This window comes from Mirounga leonina, unplaced genomic scaffold (assembly GCF_011800145.1).
Source record: "Mirounga leonina isolate KUSES-001 unplaced genomic scaffold, KU_Mleo_1.0 Mir_180, whole genome shotgun sequence".
Classification (NCBI taxonomy): Eukaryota; Metazoa; Chordata; class Mammalia; order Carnivora; family Phocidae; genus Mirounga; species Mirounga leonina.
This window is the reverse complement of record NW_023270469.1, coordinates 16103975-16123907: the sequence shown is the minus strand read 5'-3', so window position 1 is coordinate 16123907 and position 19933 is coordinate 16103975. Positions and strand designations below refer to the sequence as shown.

The window sequence follows — 19933 nt, the reverse complement described above, 5'->3', positions numbered from 1 at the left end:
GAACATTAAAACCACATTGAAATATGACAATATACCCAGTAGAATGGCTAAAATTTATAAGGTGGAAAACACCAAGTGTTGCTGAGGATATGGAGCACCTGAAACTGATACATTGCTGGTTGATGTGTAAATGGATACAGCTGCTTTGGAACACTGGCAGTATCTACTAAAACTAAATATATCCATGGCTTATAACCTAGTGGTTCATGTTGCAGTATAGTCTCAACAAATACATGCCTACGTTAATCAAAATACATGTATAAGAATGTTCTTAGCAACATTATTCCTAAGGCCTTAAACTGGAAAATATCCACTGACATTCAGTGATAGAATGGATATATTCACATCATGAGAATATGGCAGTGAGAATGACTATTTGCAACAATGTGGATGAAACTTACTAACATAACATTGAGTGAAAGAAGCCAGGCACAATAAATACTCCATGAAATACTGGGTAATTCAATTCCATTAATAAAAGTTGAAAAACAGGAAAATGAATTTATGATATTAGAAGTCAGGATGTTTGGTACCTTTGTGAAGGCAAGATAAGGATTGGAAGGGGACATAAAGAGGAAAGGGTTAGGTATAGTGGTAATGTAGCGTTCCTTGATCTGGGTGCTTTTTACATGGGTTTATTCAGTTTGTGTATATACTTAAGATTTTTTTTTTTGTATTATACTTTAATAAAAGGTTATAAAAGAGAAAAATGAGGTTAAAGTACAAGTAAGATGGTATAAGTAGGACCATATGTGTTGCTAATCATAAATGTAAGTGAACTAAAATCCCCAATAAATGGGAAAAGATGATCAGATTGGATAGATCATGGGTGTGTCTGGAGTCTTTGGGTGGGTATATGGGCAAGAAGTGTCCCCTGATAGAACTTGAGTTGGATTTTATTTTACTCGTTAATTGGTTGTATGTCTTTGCTTGCCCCTATCTTCTTGAGAATCTGTAAGAACCAGGCAAAAAAGAGGACCTAGAATTCTTCCTGATAGGAAGAAAGCCAATAAAAATGAAGAAAAGTCTAACCTACAAAAAATTTCAAATACCTAGAGGTTCTTAGGCTAGCTGTTGCTAGAAGAAGGCTATGCTTAAACAAGTGATAAATCTCTAGTGGGCAACATGCATGTTCAGCTTAACAAATGTATCACTAAGTCTCAGTTCCAGAATGATGCAAGGGTACAGGAAGCCATGTGTTCAACAGTGGTTTTCTGTGGAGAAAGTTGAGATAATTAAAACTAAAGGACAGGTACGAGCCTTTGATCAATAATTAAAAAAAAATGCAACACAATAAAAACACAAGGTTCAACAGAGTGATAAATGCCATAATCTTTGTGTCTCTGTAAGTTACAAAACAAATTTTTCCAATGATGTGTTTATTAACTGCTGTTTCAGACTTTCCATTTATGTCTTTTGCATATCATTTCAAACAAACTTAAATGACATATGGTCCAGCATGTTTTATTCCCTTTCTCAAAAAGATGTAAAAGAAAAATGTCCATAACAAAGATATCCCTTGGTGTTAGATCCCAGCAGTACAGCATTATGATATCTATCTATAACCCATCCAACAAAGACCAGGAGGAAAAGCCAAAATAAATTTGTATATGGAGTTTTTTGCTTGTAGATGGACAACATTATTAACAACCCCATATGAAGAGGATTTTGAATGAGTAATTTCAAGTGAATAGAAAATAGAAGCCATTAAAAGAATAAAAGGACAGAAATCCATTTATTGTAAAGGACACAGAACATTTATATTATGCTTTGTATTTTTTTGCTTCTTGGCATTCAGTCCTGCTTATTTTTTAGAATCGTTTCCTACTGAGTTCAAGTATTTCTTTATACCTTCTGTGTGATTTTTGTGACTTTAGTTATTTTTTTCTGTCTTCTAATTGTCTAGAAATTGTCTGAAATGACAATTTCCCCCATTACCCTATATAATTGTTTGCTGCTTAGTTTCCACTTTTAGGTTAATTCTCCAGATTTCTCTTTTGTCACATTTTGTGAGTGAGGACAAGGGAATGAGATCTTGATAGTTGTTTATTTCTTTCTCTTTGTTTGTATATGTTTTACCTAGGTGTTTGCATAGCCTTTTACTTTATTTTGTGGTATGTAGACTTGTCCTTAACAGAAAGAAAAGCAATTGTCTAGCTCTCCCTTAATATCAGTAGAAAGGTTATAGTTTGTTTTTTCTGTTTCTATTGTGTTCTTGATCTGCTGCTCCAGATGTTGTCATTGAGTTAAGTCAACCTGAATGGTTAAAATCCACAGAAACATAATTAATGTCAGTGGTGTTTCCAACATATTCTATCTCATTTTACAGGAAACATTAAGTTGTTTTGAAGGGATGTGAGTATATAAAGGATGATGACCAAATACTCTATCTTAATAGAATGTAAAAATCAGAGAATGGGGAATTCATCTGGAGTAATAAGATTTACCTGACAAATTGAAGTCCCTTTCTCTGGTTGGTGGGGTGAAGTCATTTGTGTGCGTGGGCAGCGGGTGTGCAGGCAAAGGAGAAAATAATGGTTTTAAAGAAAGCTAAGCTGGCTGGCATAGGAGCAAGGCTGGTGGATGGATTCTCTATTACTCCTAAGGTGTAGGGGTGCTGAAATTAGGGGTGTGCAAAGTAAGAGTAGATCAGAAATCCAAGGTGAGGGGACCTAAGATGGCAGCATAATAGGAGGACCCTATGTTTGCCTCATCCCTGAAACACAGCCAGATAACTATCAAATCATTCTGGATATTGAAGCAATCAATCTGAGGACCGATAGAACAAACTGCACAACTAGAGGGTGAGAAGAGGTCACATCAAGGAAGGTAGGAAGTGCAGGGATGTAGTTTGGGGGAGAAATAGATCACAGATGCTGCAGAGGGATGGGAATCCTGGTGGTGGAGAAAGGTGAAGGAGAGTGGAGTGCACAGGATATGCACAAAGAGAATGCTTCCTCAAAGCCATTGGCTGAGAACATGAGAGGGGCTGATTTTCATGAGTTTTTGCAACCAGTGGAGCCCAAAGACTCAAGTTATAGAGGTCCCCAGACTTGGCTGGGATAGAGACCTGAGGATGCTGCCCTACTCCTGGAGAAAAGGCAGGCAAGCAACCCTGGCACAGACTGTGTGATCTGGGGATCACATAAGGTGCAACGGGAGAGACCGTTCGTACTTGTTGGAGTGTGTCTGTGAGAGGTGGCATTGCTTCTCTGGGGATGAAAGAACCAGTGGGTGCCATTTCCCTCCCCTGCCCCTCAGCATAGGTGCAGAGACACCTGCTGAGGGTGGCTAACCTGGACACTGGCTGTTTAGCCTGCTTTGCCCCAAATCCCACACCCTTGCGCTCTGGGGAAACTGCCCATCTGGGTCAAAGCTGCATCAGTCCTGGTGTGGTGAGACCTTTCCCAGAGGGACCAGTGCTGGTCTCTGCCATACCAGATCCCTGAAGTTTGGAATTTTAGAAGTCAACAGGCTGTGCTGGATAGAGCCCAGAGTTCACTGCCCTGCTCCGGGCAGGCAAGCAAACCAGAGACAGACTGTGAAAACAGTAATCTCGAGAACACCTGGGATGCACAAGGGGAAATTATTTGCTCACTGAAAGTGCTTTCTGAGAGCAGGAAGCCATGACTCTCCTCTCCAGGGAAAAAGGAACAGGCTGGTGCCATTTCCCTCCCTCACCACTCACCATAAACCAACTTCAGTAAACCACACAGGGCCAACACTGGCTGCCTAAACTGCTTACATCAAGTCTCACCCTCCTGTGCTCCACTGGTACTGCTTTTCTCAGGCAAGTGTGCCTAAGGACCAGTGGAGCAGGCCCCTTCCCCAGAAGAGCAGCACAAACTGCTGCATGCACCACACCTACTGACCATGGGGTTCTGCAAGACTTTAGTTCTAGTGGAAATGGCATCAGATCTCTTTTAACAAGCAGACCAGAGCACCTTGCCACACTCTAGCCAAGTCCTAAACACTGCCCACTGCAGGCAAGGAGAACCTCTGTAGATGACTGACTGGAGGGATAGAGCTGTTAAAGCATAACAGCAGAATAAATGCAGCACACACCAGAAACACTTCCTGAAGTGCCAGGCCCTGGACATTAGATGACCCTTCTTCATAAAGCCATTATTCTCGGCAGGAAACATAACAGGCTTTGCTAACAGAAGAACAAACTTAGAATTCCAGGATGGAAGAATTCACCCCAAAAGAACAAGGAAAGATTATGGCCAGGGATCTAATTGAAATAGATACTTGCTTATACAGAACTTAAAGCAATAATCATAAAGATATTAGCTGGGCTTGAGAAAAGCATGGAAGATATGAGGGAGACCCTTACTGAAAAGATAAAAGGGCTAGAAAACAATCAGGCCAAAATGAAAAATGCAGTAACTGAGATTCAAAACCCATATATGTAATGAGCACAAGGGTGGAAGAAGCAGAAGAATGAGTAAGTGATATAGAAGATGGAATTATGTAAGTCAATTAGAGAAAGACAATTACATGATTTCACTCATGTGGAGTTTAAGAAACAAAACAGGATTATAGGGAGGAGAGGGAAAAATAAGATGAAATCAGAGAGGGAGACAAACTCTTTAACTATAGGAAACCAATTGAGGGTTGCTGGAGGGGAGGTGGGTGGGGGATGGGATACCTGGGTGATGGGCATTAAGGAGGGCACATGATATAATGAACACTGAGTTTTATAGGCAACTGATGCATCACTGAACTCTGTCTCTGAAACTAATAATACAGGATATGTTAATTTAAATAAAATTTAAAGAAAAGATGGGATGATGGAAAATAATGAAGCTGAGCAAAAGAAAAATTTTGGATCATTAGACTTAAGGAACTCAGTGACTCCATGAAATGTAGTGAAATTTATATCACAGGAGTCCCAGAAGAAGAAGAAGAGAGAAAAAGGGGCAGAAAGTTTATTTGAAGAAATTATAGCCAAAAACTTCCCTAATCTGGGGAAGGAAACAGACATCCAAATCTGGTAGGCACAGAGAACTCCCATCAAAATCAACAAAAACAGGCCAACACCAGGACATACTGTAATTAAATTGGCAAAATATAGTAATAAAAAAATCCTAAAAACATGAGGACAAAAGAAGTCCCTAACTTTCAAGAAAGACTCATGAGAATAGCAGCAGATGTATGCACAGAAACCTGGCAAGCCAGAAGGGAGTGGCATGATACATTCAACATGCTGCATGGGAAAAATCAGCAAAGAATACTCCACCGAGCAAGGCTATCATTTCAGAATAGAAGGAGAGCTAAAGAGTTTCTCAGACAAAACCTAAAGGAGTTCGTGACCACTAAACCAGACCTGCAAGAAATATTAAAGGGGACTCCTTGGGAAAGAAAGACCAAAAGCGACAAAGACTAGAAAGGAACAGAGGAAAATCTCCAGAAATGACAAAAACTAGTAATAAAATGACACTAAATTCATATAAATTAAAAATCACTTTGAATCTAAATGGACTAAATACTCCACAATCAAAAGACATAGGGTGTCAGAATGGATTAAAAAAACAAAAACAAAAACAACAAAAAAGAAACAAAAAAACAAGACTCATCTATGTGCTGCTTACAAGAGGCTCATTTTAGACCTAAAGACACCAGCAGAGTGAAAGGGAGGGGATGGAGAAATATTTATCATGCAAACGGACATCAAGAGAAAGCCGGAGTAATAATATTTATATGAGACAAAGTAGATTTTAAACCAAAGACTGTAACAGATGAAGAAAGAGCATTACATCAAAATAAAGGGAACTCTCCAAGAAGATCTAACAATTGCAAATATTTATGCCCCCAACTTGGGAGCAACCGAATATATAAAACAATAGCAAGCATAAAGGAACTCATTGATAATTATACAATAATAGTAGAGACTTTAACACCCCACTTACATCAATGGACAGATCATATAAGCAGAAAATCAACAAGGAAACAGTGGTTTTAATGACACATTGGACCAGATGGACCTAACATATATTCAGAACATTTCATCCTAAAGCAGCAGAATACATATTCTTTTCAAGTGCACATGGGACATTCTCCAGAAATGATCACATACTAGGTCACAAATCAGGCCTCAACCAGTGCAAAAAGATTGAGATCATACCATGCATATTTTCTGACCACAATGCTATGAAACTTGAAGTAAACCACAAGAAAAATTTGGAGAGACCACAAATACATGGAGGTTAAACAACATATTACTAAAGAATACTACTAAAGAATAAATGGGTCAACCAGGAAATTAAAGAAGAAGTAAGAAATATACATGGAAACAAATGAAAATGAAAACATGACAATCCAAAACCTTTGGGATGTAGCAAAAGCAGTCATAAGAGGGAGTATATAGCAATACAGCCCCATGTCAAGAAGTGAGAAAAATCTCAAACAACCTAACCTTATACCTAAACTTATACCAAACAAACCTTAACCCAGAAGAAGAAAGGAAATAATAAAGATTGGAACAGAAGTAAATGATACAGAAACTAAAAAACCCCAGCAGAACAGATCAGTGAAATCAGGAGCTGGTTCTTTGAAAAAATTAATAAAATTGCTAAGCCCTGAAACCAGTATTGCATTGTATGTTAACAAAATTTAAATTAAAAAAAGATAAATCCATAGCCAGACTCATCAAAAAGAAAAGAGAAAGGACCCAAATAAAATCACAAATGAGAGAGAAATAACAACCCGCTTCACAGAAATACAAGCAATTATAAGAGAATATTATGAAAAATGATATGCCAACAAATTGGGCAATGTGGAAGAAATGGATAAATTCCTATAACATATAAACTACCAAAACTGAAACAGGAGGAAATAGAAAACTTGAACAGACCGATATCCAGCAAAGAAATTTAATCTGTAATCAAAAGTCTTCCAACAAACAAAAGTCCAGGGCTGGGTGGCTTCACAGGGGAATTCTACCAAACATTTAAAAAGATTTAATACCTATTCTTCTCAAACTATTCCAAAAAATAGAAATGGAAGGAAAACTTCCACATTCATTCTATGAGGTCAGCATTTCCTTGATAACAAAATGAGACAAAGGTGCCTGGGTGGCTCAGATGGTTAAGCGTCTGCTTTTGGCTCAGGTCATGATTCCAGGGTCCTGAGATCGAGCCCTGCATCGGGCTCCCTGCTTGGCGGGGATCCTGTTTCTCCCTTTCCCTCTACTGTTCTCCCTGCTTGTGCACTCTCACTCTCTTTGTCAAACAAGTAAAATCTTAAAAACAAACAAAAAAAACTACAGGCCAATATCCCTGATAAACATGGATGCAAAAATTCTCAACAAAATGCTAGCAAATCGAATCCAACAGTACATTAAAAGAATCATTCACCATGACCAAGTAGGATTTATTCCTGGGCTAGAAGAGTGGTTCAATATTTGCAAATCAATCAGTGTGATACACCACATTAATAAAAGGAAGGATAAGGACCATATGATTCTTTCAATAGATGCAGAAAAGGTATTTGACAAAGTACAACATCGTTTGTGATAAAAACCCTCAACAAAGTAGGGATAGAGGGAACATACCCCAGCATAATAAAGGCCATATATGAAAAACCTGCTAATATCATCCTTAATGGGGAAGAATTGAGAACTTTTCCTCTACAATCAGGAACAAGACAAGGATGTCCACTCTCACCACTCTTACTTAACATAGTACTGGAAGTCCTGGCTTCAGCAACCAGACAGCAAAAAGAAATAAAAGGCATGCAAATCAGCAAGGAAGAAGTCAAACTTTCACTATTCGCAGATGACAGGACACTCTATATAGAAAACCCAAAAGACTCCACCAAAAAATTGCTTGAACTGAAACACAAATTCAGCAAAGTCACAGGATACAAAATCAACATACAGAAATCTGTTGCATTTCTATGCACCAATAATGATGCAGCGGAAAGAGAAATCAAGGAATCGTTCCCATTTACAATTGCACCAAGAACCATAAGATACCTAGGAATAAACCTAACCAAAGATGTAACAGCTCTGTATTATGAAAACTATAGAACACTGATGAAAGAAATTGAAAATGACACAAAGAAATGGAAAACCATTCCATGCCCATGGATTGGAAGAACAAATATTGTTAAAACGTCTATACTACCCAAAGCAATCTACACATTTAATGCAATCCCTATCAAAATACCACCAGCATTTTTCACAGAGCTAGAACAAACAATCCTAAAATTTGTGTGGAACCACAAAAGACCCCGAATAGCCAAAGCAATCTTGAAAAGCAGAGCTGGGGGCATCACAATTCTGAACTTAAAGCTGTATTACGAAGCTGCAGTCATCAAGACAGTATGGTACCAGCACAAAAATGGACACATAGATCAATGGAACAGAACAGAAAACCCAGAAATGGACCCACAATTATATGGTGAACTAATCTTCGACAAAGCAGGAAAGCATATCCAATGGAAAAAAGACGGTCTCTTCAACCATTGGTGTTGGGAAAAATGGACTACTTTCTTACACCATACACAAAGATAAATTCAAAGTGGATGAAGGCCTAAATGTGAGACAGGAAACCATCAAAATCCTAGAGGAGAACACAAGCAGCAACCTCTTTGACATCGACCACAGCAACTTCTAACTAGACATGTCTCTGGAGGCAAGGGAAACAGAAGCAAAAATGAACTATTGGGATTTCATCAAGATAAAAAGCTTCTGCACAGCGAAGGAAATAATCAACTAAACTGAAAGGCAACCTACGGAATGGGAGAAGATACTTGCAAATGACATATCTGATAAAGGGTTAGTGACCAAAATCTAGAAAGAACTTACCAACTCAACACCCAAAAAACAAATAATCCAGTTAAGAAATGGGCAGAAGACATGAATAGATATTTTTCCAAAGAAGACATCCAGATGGCTAACAGACACTCATCATGCTCAACACCCAGATGCTCAACATCACCCATCATCAGGAAAATACAAAGTAAAACCATGATGAGATACCACCTCACACATGTCAGAATGGCTAAAATTAACAACCCGGGAAACAACAGTTGTTGGCGAGGATGCGGAGAAAGGGGAACCCTTTTACACTGTTGGTGAGAATGCAAACTGATGCAGCCACTCTGGAAAACAGTATGGAGATTCCTCAAAAAGTTAAAAATAGAACTACCCTACAACCCAGCAATTGCGCTACTAGAAATGTACCCAAAGGATACAAAAATACTGATTTGAAGGGGCACATGCACCCCAATGTTTATAGCAGCATTATCAACAATAGCCAAATTATGGAAAGAGCCCAAACGTACATCAACTGATGAATGGAAAAAAAAGATGTGGAGATGTGGTATATATTTATATATATAGCTATACACACAGTGGAGTATTACTTGGCCATCAAAAAGAATGAAATCTTGGGGCACCTGGGAGCCTCATTTGGTTGAGCATCTGACTATTGATTTTAGCTCAGGTCATGATCTCAGGGTCCTGGGATTGAACCCCAGGTCAGGCTCTGGGCTCAGCAGGGAGTCTGCTTGAGAGTCTCTCTACCTCTCCTTCCACCCCTTCTCCCACTCATGTGTTCTCTTTCTCTCTTTCAAATAAATAAATCTTAAAAAAAAAAAAAAAAGAATGTCATCCTGCAATTTGCAATGGCATGGATGGAGCTAGAGACTATTACTAATGCTAAGTGAAATAAATCAGAGAAAGACAAATACCACATGATTTCACTCATATGTGGAATTTAAGAAACAAACATGGTGGGGTGGGGGGAAAGAGGGAGGCAAACCATAAGAGACTCTTAACTAGAGAACAAATTGAGGGTTGCTAAAGGGGAGGTGGGCAGGGGGGTAGGTGGGCTACATGGGTTATGGGTATTAAGGAGGGCACTTGTTTTGATGAGCACTGGGTGTTATATGCAAGTGTTGAATCACTAAACTCTACTCCTGAAACCAATGTTAGTGCTGTATATTAACTAATGGAATTTAAATTAAAACTTGAAAAAAGAAAATTTTGTATTTGGTCCATTGGCCAAAGCTAAGAGGCCAAGTAGGTCATGGAATCAATGAAGAAGTCGGTTATATATCAAATTCTAAAGCATGGGATCAGGATATGGAAATGGGTAGCAAAAAGAACAAGTCTGGGCAGCTGGTCCTGGGTCACCTGGGTGTTTCTAGCACAGACAAATGTTCATGAGGCCTAAATTATCTTTTACTGGCTTGTCAAATGCCAGGTAGAACCTGGAAGGTTTAATAGGTCAGAGACAAGGTGGAGAATAATAACTTCTCTAATAGTAGGAACTGTTGAAACACTGAACCAGCAATGGAAAATTTGACATCCTGTCCCTTGACAATTGCTGAACAACTGACTTTAGATGAAGTTCTACTCATAGGTTGGAATTTGAATAAGTTATTGAGATTTCTTTTGGTTTTGAGAATTACATAATTTTGTCTTTTTATATTATTGGGGTATAAAAGGTCAACTTCTTAGGAAGCATCTATCAAAACACCCTTTTCAGTAGAAAGTGCTCTTAAGCAGCTGTAGAGATATCAAATGCTCCTGCTCTAGAATGGACATAGGTAGGCTCAGATTGCAATATCTCAATTAGCACAGCAAATGAAATATTCTTTAAACTGACAAATAGAACTTTTTTTCCCTTTCATACATAAGATGTTTGTTAAGCTACATTTAAACAGTGTGGTATACATGTGGATGTGAGAGATTTGCTAGGTCCATTGATTAGTCATTATTTCACTTCAGAGACAAGTGGCAGTGCCAGAGACTGCTTTCAATTCTGAGCAGCTTTTGATTATTTCACATTTGGATGTGGTACATATGCCCACCTGCCACAGGAGAGCCTTGGTAAAATCACAATCCTCTTTTCTCTTGAGATACATGACCATGAAGACATTGGTCAGTGGCCAGGACAGATTTTATAATCATGGTGGTTTCCTGTGAACTAAACTTTCAGAAGTGGCCAAATCCTACAGGGTTTTGTAAGAAAGCAATGGAAAACCAGTGAAGGATTTCAAGCAATGGACTCTATTTGTTCAACAAATATTTATCAAGGTAGTAATAGTGCCAAGTATTGTGCTAAGAACTGGTGATTCAAAAGTGAAAGAGCAGACATAGTTCCTCTTGTCAAGGAACGTACAGTCCATGAAAAATACAGAAAGAAAAACAATTACAAAATAATGTGGTAGGTGCTATGATGGGAAGAATTACAAGATGGGAATATCCAAGCAAGGAAAATAACCTGAAATGGTGAAGGAAGGCAACTTGGATTATATTGAAAATACAAGAAATCTACAGATAATTAATTGGAATTAATAAGTGAGTTTAGAAAGGTAGCTGAATATAAAATCAATATACAAAAATCAATTGCATTTCTACATGCCAGTAACAAACATTTAGAAAATGAATAAAAAAGATGCTTATAATAGCACCACTATATGAAGCACTGAGGAATAAATCTAACAAAGATGCAAGAGCTTTATGGAAAAAAATTACAAAATTTTACTGAAGGATATTAAAGAGGACATAACCAAATGGAGAGATAAGCCATGCTTCTGGATCAGAAGATTTAATATTGTAAAGATGTCACGTTTCCTCTAATTGATTTAGAGTCAATGTAATTCTGTTTAGAATCCACCCAGGATTTATTTTTCTTAGTGAAATTTAATAAGCTACTTATACGGCCATGCAAGGGACCAAGAATAACCACAATATTCTTAAAGACAAAGAACAAAGTTCAGGAAATTGCCTATCAAGATCAAGACTTACGAAACTATAGTAACTGAAACAGTTTGGTGTTGTTACAGGAACAGGGCTATGGAAGAGCACATGGGAGCCCAGATGGAGATCCAGATATGATGTTGATACATGATAGATATGACATGTTCAGACCAGAGGAGGGATGGATAGATTCTATGGTCAATTGTGCTGGGACATCTGGGTATAGATATGAAAAAAAAAAATGGAATTGTACCCCTACCTCACACTATACATAAAAGTCACTATCAGATTTAAGACTGAATGACTTTTTAAGGTATAGTTTTTAAAATAATAAAGCTTTGAGAAACTAATATAGGAGATTATTTTCATGACCTTGAAGTAGGGAAGGAGTTTTCAAACAGGACACAAAAACCCTAAGCATAAGGGAAAAGACTGATGAATTTGTACGTTAAAATTGAGAATTTATCAAAAATTGACCACGTTAAATATGAGAATTCATCAGAAGCTGACACAAAGAGAACAAAATAACAACAAACAAAAAGATCTGTAAATGTGAAGATACTTGTAACACAAAGTGTGACAGAGGACCAATATCCAGAAAATAAAGAGAATACCTCTCTGGCTGGAGCTGAGACTTCACAAACTGTGTTTCCCAGACTTCTCATCAGCTGACTTCTGGTTTGGTTTTGGAAATGAGAGCTCAGGATAGGAAGCTCAGGAGGAAGAGATGCAATATTTCCTTTCCTTTTTTTTTTTTAAATTATGTTAATCACCATACATTACATCATTAGTTTTTGATGTAGTGTTCCATTATTCATTGTTTGCATATAACACCCAGTGCTCCATTCAATACGTGCCCTCTTTAATACCCATCACCAGGCTAACCCATCCTCCCATCCCCCTCCCCTCTAGAACCCTCAGTTTGTTTTTCAGAGTCCATCGTCTCTCATGGTTCGTCTACCCCACTGATTCCCCCCCTTCATTTCTCCCTTCCTACTATCATCATCATCATCTTTTTTTTTTTTTTTTAACATATAATGTATTATTTGTTTCAGAGGTACAGGTCTGTGATTCAACAGTCTTACACAATTCACAGCACTCACCATAGCACATACCCTCCCCAATGTCTATCACCCAGCCACCCCATCCCTCCCACCCCCCACCACTCCAGCAACCTTCAGTTTGTTTCCTGAGATTAAGAATTCCTCATATCAGTGAGATCATATGATACATGTCTTTCTCTGATTGACTTATTTCGCTCAGCATAATACCCTCCAGTTCCATCCACGTCGTTGCAAACAGCAAGATTTCATTCCTTTTGATGGCTGCATAATATTCCATTGTATATATATACCACATCTTCTTTATCCATTCATCTGTCGATGGACATCTTGGCTCTTTCCATAGTTTGGCTATTGTGGACATTGCAGCTATAAACGTTGGGACGCCTGTACCCCTTTGGATCCCTACATTTGTATCTCTGGGGTAAATACCCAGTAGTGCTTTTTTTTTTTTTTAATATTTTTTTCTTTATTTGACAGCACAAGCAGTGGGATCAGCAGGTGGAAGGAGAGGGAGAAGCAGGCTCCCCGCTGAGCGGGAAGCCTGATGAGGGGCTCAATCCCAGGACCCTGGGATCATGACCCAAGTCGAAGGCAGCTGCTTAACAGACTGAGCCACCCAGGCGCCCCTCCTTTCCTTTTTCTTGCCCTGCCATCGTGTTTCTAGCTGTAGCAGCACCACATTCTGTCATTACTGCCCTTCAGACTATGTGAGAGGCTCTCTACATGGAGCCTTATGCTTTAGAGAGCCCCACCCTAAGACTCTGGGGACTACATTTCTGCCTATGGGGCAAGGACTCTATGTGGCCAAAGGGGTGTGATTAATTAGAGCCTGTTCCCTACTTGCCTCTGGGTGGGGAATACAGAACACTGATGTTCCATGTGCAGAGTGCTCTGAGTCTCTCCTTCCAAGGGTGAGCCACACCTCCAGTGTGCACATCTTGGTTTAAAATGTAGCTATTTAGGGACACCTAGGTGGTTCAGTCAGTTAAGCATCTGCCTTCAGCTCGGATCACAATCCTATGGTCCTGGGATTGAGCCATGTGGGGCTCCCTGCTCAGCGGGAAGCCTGCTTCTCTCTCTCTCCCTCTGCCCATCCCTGCCACTCATGCTCTGTCTCTCCTTCTCAAATAAATAAAATCTTTTAAAAAATTTTAAGGTGGCTATTTATATAAAATTTTATATATAATTGTGTGTATGGTGGTGAATGGAGCTTTGATGTGTGGGCTTGGGGGATCACCTGTATACACTTGAGGCCTCTAATGGAGCAGGATGGAGCTGCATATAGAAAGTGCTGGCTCGGAATGCCTGGGTGGCTCAGTTGGTTAAGTGTCTGCCTTGGGCTCAGGTGGTGATCCTAGGGTCCTGGGATCTAGTCCCGCATGGGACCCCTTGCTCAGCAGGGAGCCTGCTTCTCCCTCTGCCTGCTGCTCCCCCTGCTTGTGCATTCTCTCTCTCTCTCTCTCTCACACACACACACACATACAAATAAATAAAATCTGAACGAAGGAAGGAAAGGAGGGAGGGAAGAAAGGGAGGGAGGGGAGGGCAGCCTGTCTCAGGGGTGCTTGGGTGGCTCAGTTGGTTTCAGCTCAGGTCATGATATCAGGGTCATGAAATCCAGCCCTGCAACGGGCTCCACACTGAGGGTGGAGCCGGCTTAGGATTCTCTCTCTCCCTGTCTCTCTGTGCCCACCGCCCCCATGCAGTGCACTTGCTCACTCTCAAAAGAAAGAAAGAGAAGAAGAAAAGGCTCATGGGCCAAGGATCTGAGGCTAGAGATGACTCTCTGCAGGTGCTGCCTGCTACATCTGGCCAGAAATTTTGAGAGGTTGAGAAGTTTAGTGCTTCTCAAACTGTGGTGAAAATCCATTTTTCTTTTCTTTTTTAAATTTCAAATTTATTGCAGACTAATACTTTTGTTAAATAAAATAAAAATAAATTGCAAGAAAAAATTTTAAAAAGTATACAAATAGTATAACATTATTGTCAAATTGTTGTGAAAAAATTTTTTTTTTAAGATTTTATTTATTTATTTGACAGAGAGAGACACAGCGAGAGAGGGAACACAAGCAGGGGGAGTGGGAGAGGGAGAACCAGGCTCCCCGCGGAGCAGGGAGCCCGATGTGGGGCGTGGTCCCAGCACTCTGGGATCACGACCTGAGCCAAAGCCAGACGCTTAACAACTGAGCCACCCAGGCGCCCCTGCTGTGAAATTTTTAAAATACTTAATTTCAATTTCTGTTTTACTTGGCATGGAGCAATAATAAATGATTTGTAGACTTGCTTTGCAGGTCATATTTGGACTAACATTCACCTAAATTCACATCTGGTCTTTAGAACATTATGAATATATATTTGTTAAAATGTGATAATAGCACACAGTTTAACAGTTTAAATGTAGACAAGATGTGGGCCTCCATCTATACTTGCAATGCTAGTCCTATATGTGGGAGGACTGAAACTACTTCTAACATCAATCTTCCTACACTCAACTGTGGGTTGTTTAAACATGCACTGGGTCTAAGTATTAACTAATCTCCCCAGAGCTTCAGACTCCTCTCTTGTCTCCTCCTTCCTAGGGGCATAAGTTGCTTCCTGATATTATTAGTATCTAGGTTACCTTGGGGTGCCCAGGTGGCACAGTTGGTTAAAAGTCTGACTCTTGGTTTTGCCTCAGGTCATGATCTCATGGTTATAAGATTGAGCTGAGCCCTGAATCATGCTCTGCACTCAGCATGGATTCTGCTGGAGATTCTCTCTCCCTCTCCCTCTGCCCCTCCCGCTCATGTGTGTGTGCTCTCTCTCTCAGATAAATAAATCTTAAAAAAAAAAGTAGGTTTACCTCAAGATTCCCTCCTCCCCCTTTTTCTCTTCAGCCTTCCACCACCTGTGTAACCATTTCCTGTATTAAATCCCCTCCATTTAAAATACCTTGTGTAGGGCGCCTCGGTGGCTCAGTTGTTAGGTGTCTGCCTTCGCCTGGGGTCATGATCCCAGGGTCCTGGGATTGAGCCCCGCATGGGGCTCCCTGCTCGGCGGGAAGCCTGCTTCTCCCTCTCCCACTCCCCCTTGCTTGTGTTGCCTTTCTTGCTGTGTCTCTCTCTCTGTTAAATAAATAAATAAAATCTTTAAAAAAAAAAAATACCTTGTGTAGTTTTGGTTTTCTTGACTGGACTTTGACTTATAAAATTTGGGAATCAATAAGGAAAAGACAACCCAATAGAAATCTTGACAAAAGTCTTAAATAGGCCCTTCAGAAAGAAGGAAAACCAAGAAGTGTAGGGAAAATGGTTCATCTCATTGTTATTCAGAGAAATACAGTGTAAGAGCACAGTGGGATAGCATAAACACTTACCCAGCTGGCAAATATGAGCAACCTGACAATGAGTGTTGGGGTGGATGTGGAGGAATGTGAGTGCCCCTACATGCTGGTGGGTCTAGATTGACACAACCACTTCGGCAGAGAGTTGGGCTCTGACTGCTAGGGGAGTTGAAATTTGCGTACTCAGTGTTACTACAAGTCCTCAATTAAGTGTCCATCCTTGAGAAACTCCTGCATTTCTTGTACCAGGATTCATATTTAAAAATAAGCACAGTAGCATTTCTTGTTAAGAGTCAAAAACAAAAGAACAGAAGTGGAAATGACCCAAAGGTCTTTCAACAACAGATTGGGTAATTGAATTGTGGTATTCATGCAATGGAAATGTGAAGCAAATTATAGCTCTGTGCCATCATATGCATGATCTCAGAAGCATAATGTTCATTTATTCAACGAATACTTATTGAGTGTATACTTTGTGCCAGGGGGCACCTAATGGAGCTTATATTTTAGTGGGGAGAGAATATAGAGAACAATAGACATATTAAATGGAATGTCAAAATGATGAGTATTGTGGGAAATAAAAGGAAAGCAGGGAATGGGAATCAGGAATTTGTGGGAGTGGGGTAGAGTGTGTTTGCGATTTTATTCTATTTTTGTTTTTTACTTAAATTCCAGTTAACAGATAGTGTAATATTGGTTTCAGGAGTAGAGTTTAGTGATTCAGTACTTGCATATAACACCCAGTGCTCATCACAATAAGTGGCCTCCTTAATACCCATCACCCATGTAGCTCCCCCCCCCACCTCCCCTCTAGCAACCCTCAGTTTGTGCTCTATAGTTGAGTCTCTTATGGTCTAAGAAAGTACTCCAGTTTCATTCTTTTTCATGTGGCTGTCCAGTTTTCCCAACACCAATAGTTGAAGAGACCGTCTTTTTTCCATTGGATATGCTTTCCTGCTTTGTCGAAGATTAGTTGACCATAGAGTTGAGGGTCCATTTCTGGGTTTTCTGTTCTGTTCCATTGATCTATGTGTCCATTTTTGTGCTGGTACCATACTGTCTTGATGACTGCAGCTTCGTAATATAGCTTGAAGTTCAGAATTGTGATGCCCCCAGCTCTGCTTTTCAAGATTGCTTTGGCTATTCGGGGTCTTTTGTGGTTCCACACAAATTTTAGGATTGTTTGTTCTAGCTCTGTGAAAAATGCTGGTGGTATTTTGATAGGGATTGCATTAAATGTGTAGATTGCTTTGGGTAGTATAGACGTTTTAACAATATTTGTTCTTCCAATCCATGGGCATGGAATGGTTTTCCATTTCTTTGTGTCATTTTCAATTTCTTCCATCAGTGTTCTATAGTTTTCATAATACAGAGCTGTTACATCTTTGGTTAGGTTTATTCCTAGGTATCTTATGGTTTTTGGTGCAATTGTAAATGGGAACGATTCCTTGATTTCTCTTTCCGCTGCATCATTATTGGTGCATAGAAATGCAACAGATTTCTGTATGTTGATTTTGTATCCTGTGACTTTGCTGAATTTGTGTTTCAGTTCTAGCAATTTTTTGGTGGAGTCTTTTGGGTTTTCTATATAGAGTGTCCTGTCATCTGCGAATAGTGAAAGTTTGACTTCTTCCTTGCTGATTTGCATGCCTTTTATTTCTTTTTGTTGTCTGGTTGCTGAAGCCAGGACTTCCAGTACTATGTTAAATAGCAATGGTGAATAGGGAGATCAGATAGGCTTCTTTAAGAATGTGACATTGTGGAGAAGACTTGAAGGTGATAAGGTATGAGTCATGGTGGCAACCACTCAGGCAGAAGGAACAGGCAGTGCAAAGGCACAGGTAGGGACATTCTGGGCAAGGAGGTAGTATGGCTAGAGGGGAGTGGGATTAGGTCAGGAAGGTAGCTTGGCTTAGATCATGGAGAATCTTACAGGCATTATTGCTTTTACTGAATGAATGAAGCCACCATTTCAGGGTTTTGAGCAGTGCCAGTGCTTAACTTATAGTTTAATAAAATGTTTTGGCTGCCACATTTGAATGGACTTGGAGAATGGACGCCATAGTGAGCAAAAGAAGTGCACCACTGAGAGAATGCATACAGTATGTGTTTATTTATATAAATACCTAAAGTAACCAAACTAAATAATATCTTGTTTGGGTAGAAATACACAAGTGGTAAAACTATAAAGAAAACAAGGGGAAAAGCAAATCAAGAGTTAGGAAGGAGGTTACTTGCAGGGAAGAGCAGGTGATATGATGTGTGGGGGGCACACAGGGGCTCTGAGTGGCCATGTTCTGTTTCTTTACCTGAGTGGGATTTTTACTGGCTGTCACTTAATTAATGCTTTTACTTTTAAGCATATGTTCTAGACATACATTTCATACACCATAATAAAAATGAAAAGAGAAAAGGAAAAACCTTTCTCTTAGTAATAGCCTCAACTGTTTCACTGTTTTACACAAGTTGTTTTTCTAGATTAAGAAAAAACGATGGACTCTGAAAAACAAACTGAGGGTTCTAGAGGGGAGGGGGATGGGAGGATGGGTTAGCCTGGTGATGGGTATTAAAGAGGGCACGTTCTGCATGGAACACTGGGTGTTATACGCAAACAATGAATCATGGAACACTACATCAGAAACTAAGGATGTAATGTATGGTTATTAACATAATAAAAAAAACTTTAGCAAACTAGGGATAGAAATAAACTTCCTTGTAACAAAGAAAAGAAAAAAGAAAAAAATTCAAGCTGTGCTTAAGTATCTGAGAAATTAAAGAGAAAGAAAATTATTGTATTTGGGTGTGAGTTGTCCCTGATAGGTGTACCTCAACTTTTGGCTCTTAAAATTATACAATAAAATGGAGAATTGGAAGTCCTCCAGTATATTATTAGGCCCCAAAAATCTCCAATTTAGATAAACATGCTTATCAGTCAGGAAGTATTTTTCAACATCTGCTACATGTACAAGGACGTTTGGGAGTCCAGTGGAATATTTAATCTAGTTAACAAGAGATCAATATACCAAACAATTAATTACCTAAGACGTCGTATTAATTGCTAAGTTGTGTGGCACTAGGTAAAAAGTGCTGACAGTAACATCTGTGAATTCCAGATGTAGTGCACAGATAAAGTCCACATCTTTATTTTAGAATCAGTAGTAACCTGAGTATAGAATTTCGTAGTCAGTTTTTATTACCACATTAACAGAATATATTATGCAGTTTGTTGTGCATTTAAATGAATACCTAGTATCTTTTTTTTCTTTTTCTTTAAGTAGGCCCAATGGCCAGTACAGAGCCCAGAATGCGGCTTGAACTCACAACCCTGAGATCAAGACCTGAGCCAAGATCAAGAGTCGGATGCTTAACTGACTGAGCCATGGAGGCGCCACTGAATACCAGGTATCTTTGATATTTAATAATTTCACAAACACTTAAGCCAACACATTCAGCTTTCCCTTTATGATTCTTCATCTGCCCAGAATATTCCCTTACCATATTATATAGGTACAAAACAGCCTTTGAAAAGTGGACCATTCTTTCGCCTTTGGCATTTCACATAGTCTTTGGTGTGAATGAGATTAAGTATTTTAGCTTGAAACACTCCCTGCTGGGCTGTACACAGTATAAGTAACAGGAAATAACGAATACTACAACTTCAGGAGTTTTAAATTTCTTGTTAATTATTTCAATAAGAACGTAAAAACTGGGGCGCCTGGATGGCTCAGTTGGTTAAGCGACTGCCTTCAGCTCAGGTCATGATCCCAGGGTCCTGGGATCGAGTCCCGCTTCTCCCTCTCCCACTCCCCCTGCTTGTGTTCCCTCTCTCGC

At 39.4% G+C, this 19933-nt stretch overlaps 1 long non-coding RNA gene across 1 annotated transcript in view; it reads left to right on the top strand.

Annotated features, from left to right (window-relative positions):
- The window catches only part of LOC118023609, a 167199-nt gene that overhangs the window by 139580 nt on the left and 7686 nt on the right, over positions 1-19933 (top strand). The window contains exon 3 of the long non-coding RNA XR_004682853.1: positions 19378-19504. This is a non-coding gene — a long non-coding RNA (uncharacterized LOC118023609). The remainder of the gene's footprint in view (positions 1-19377; positions 19505-19933) is intronic.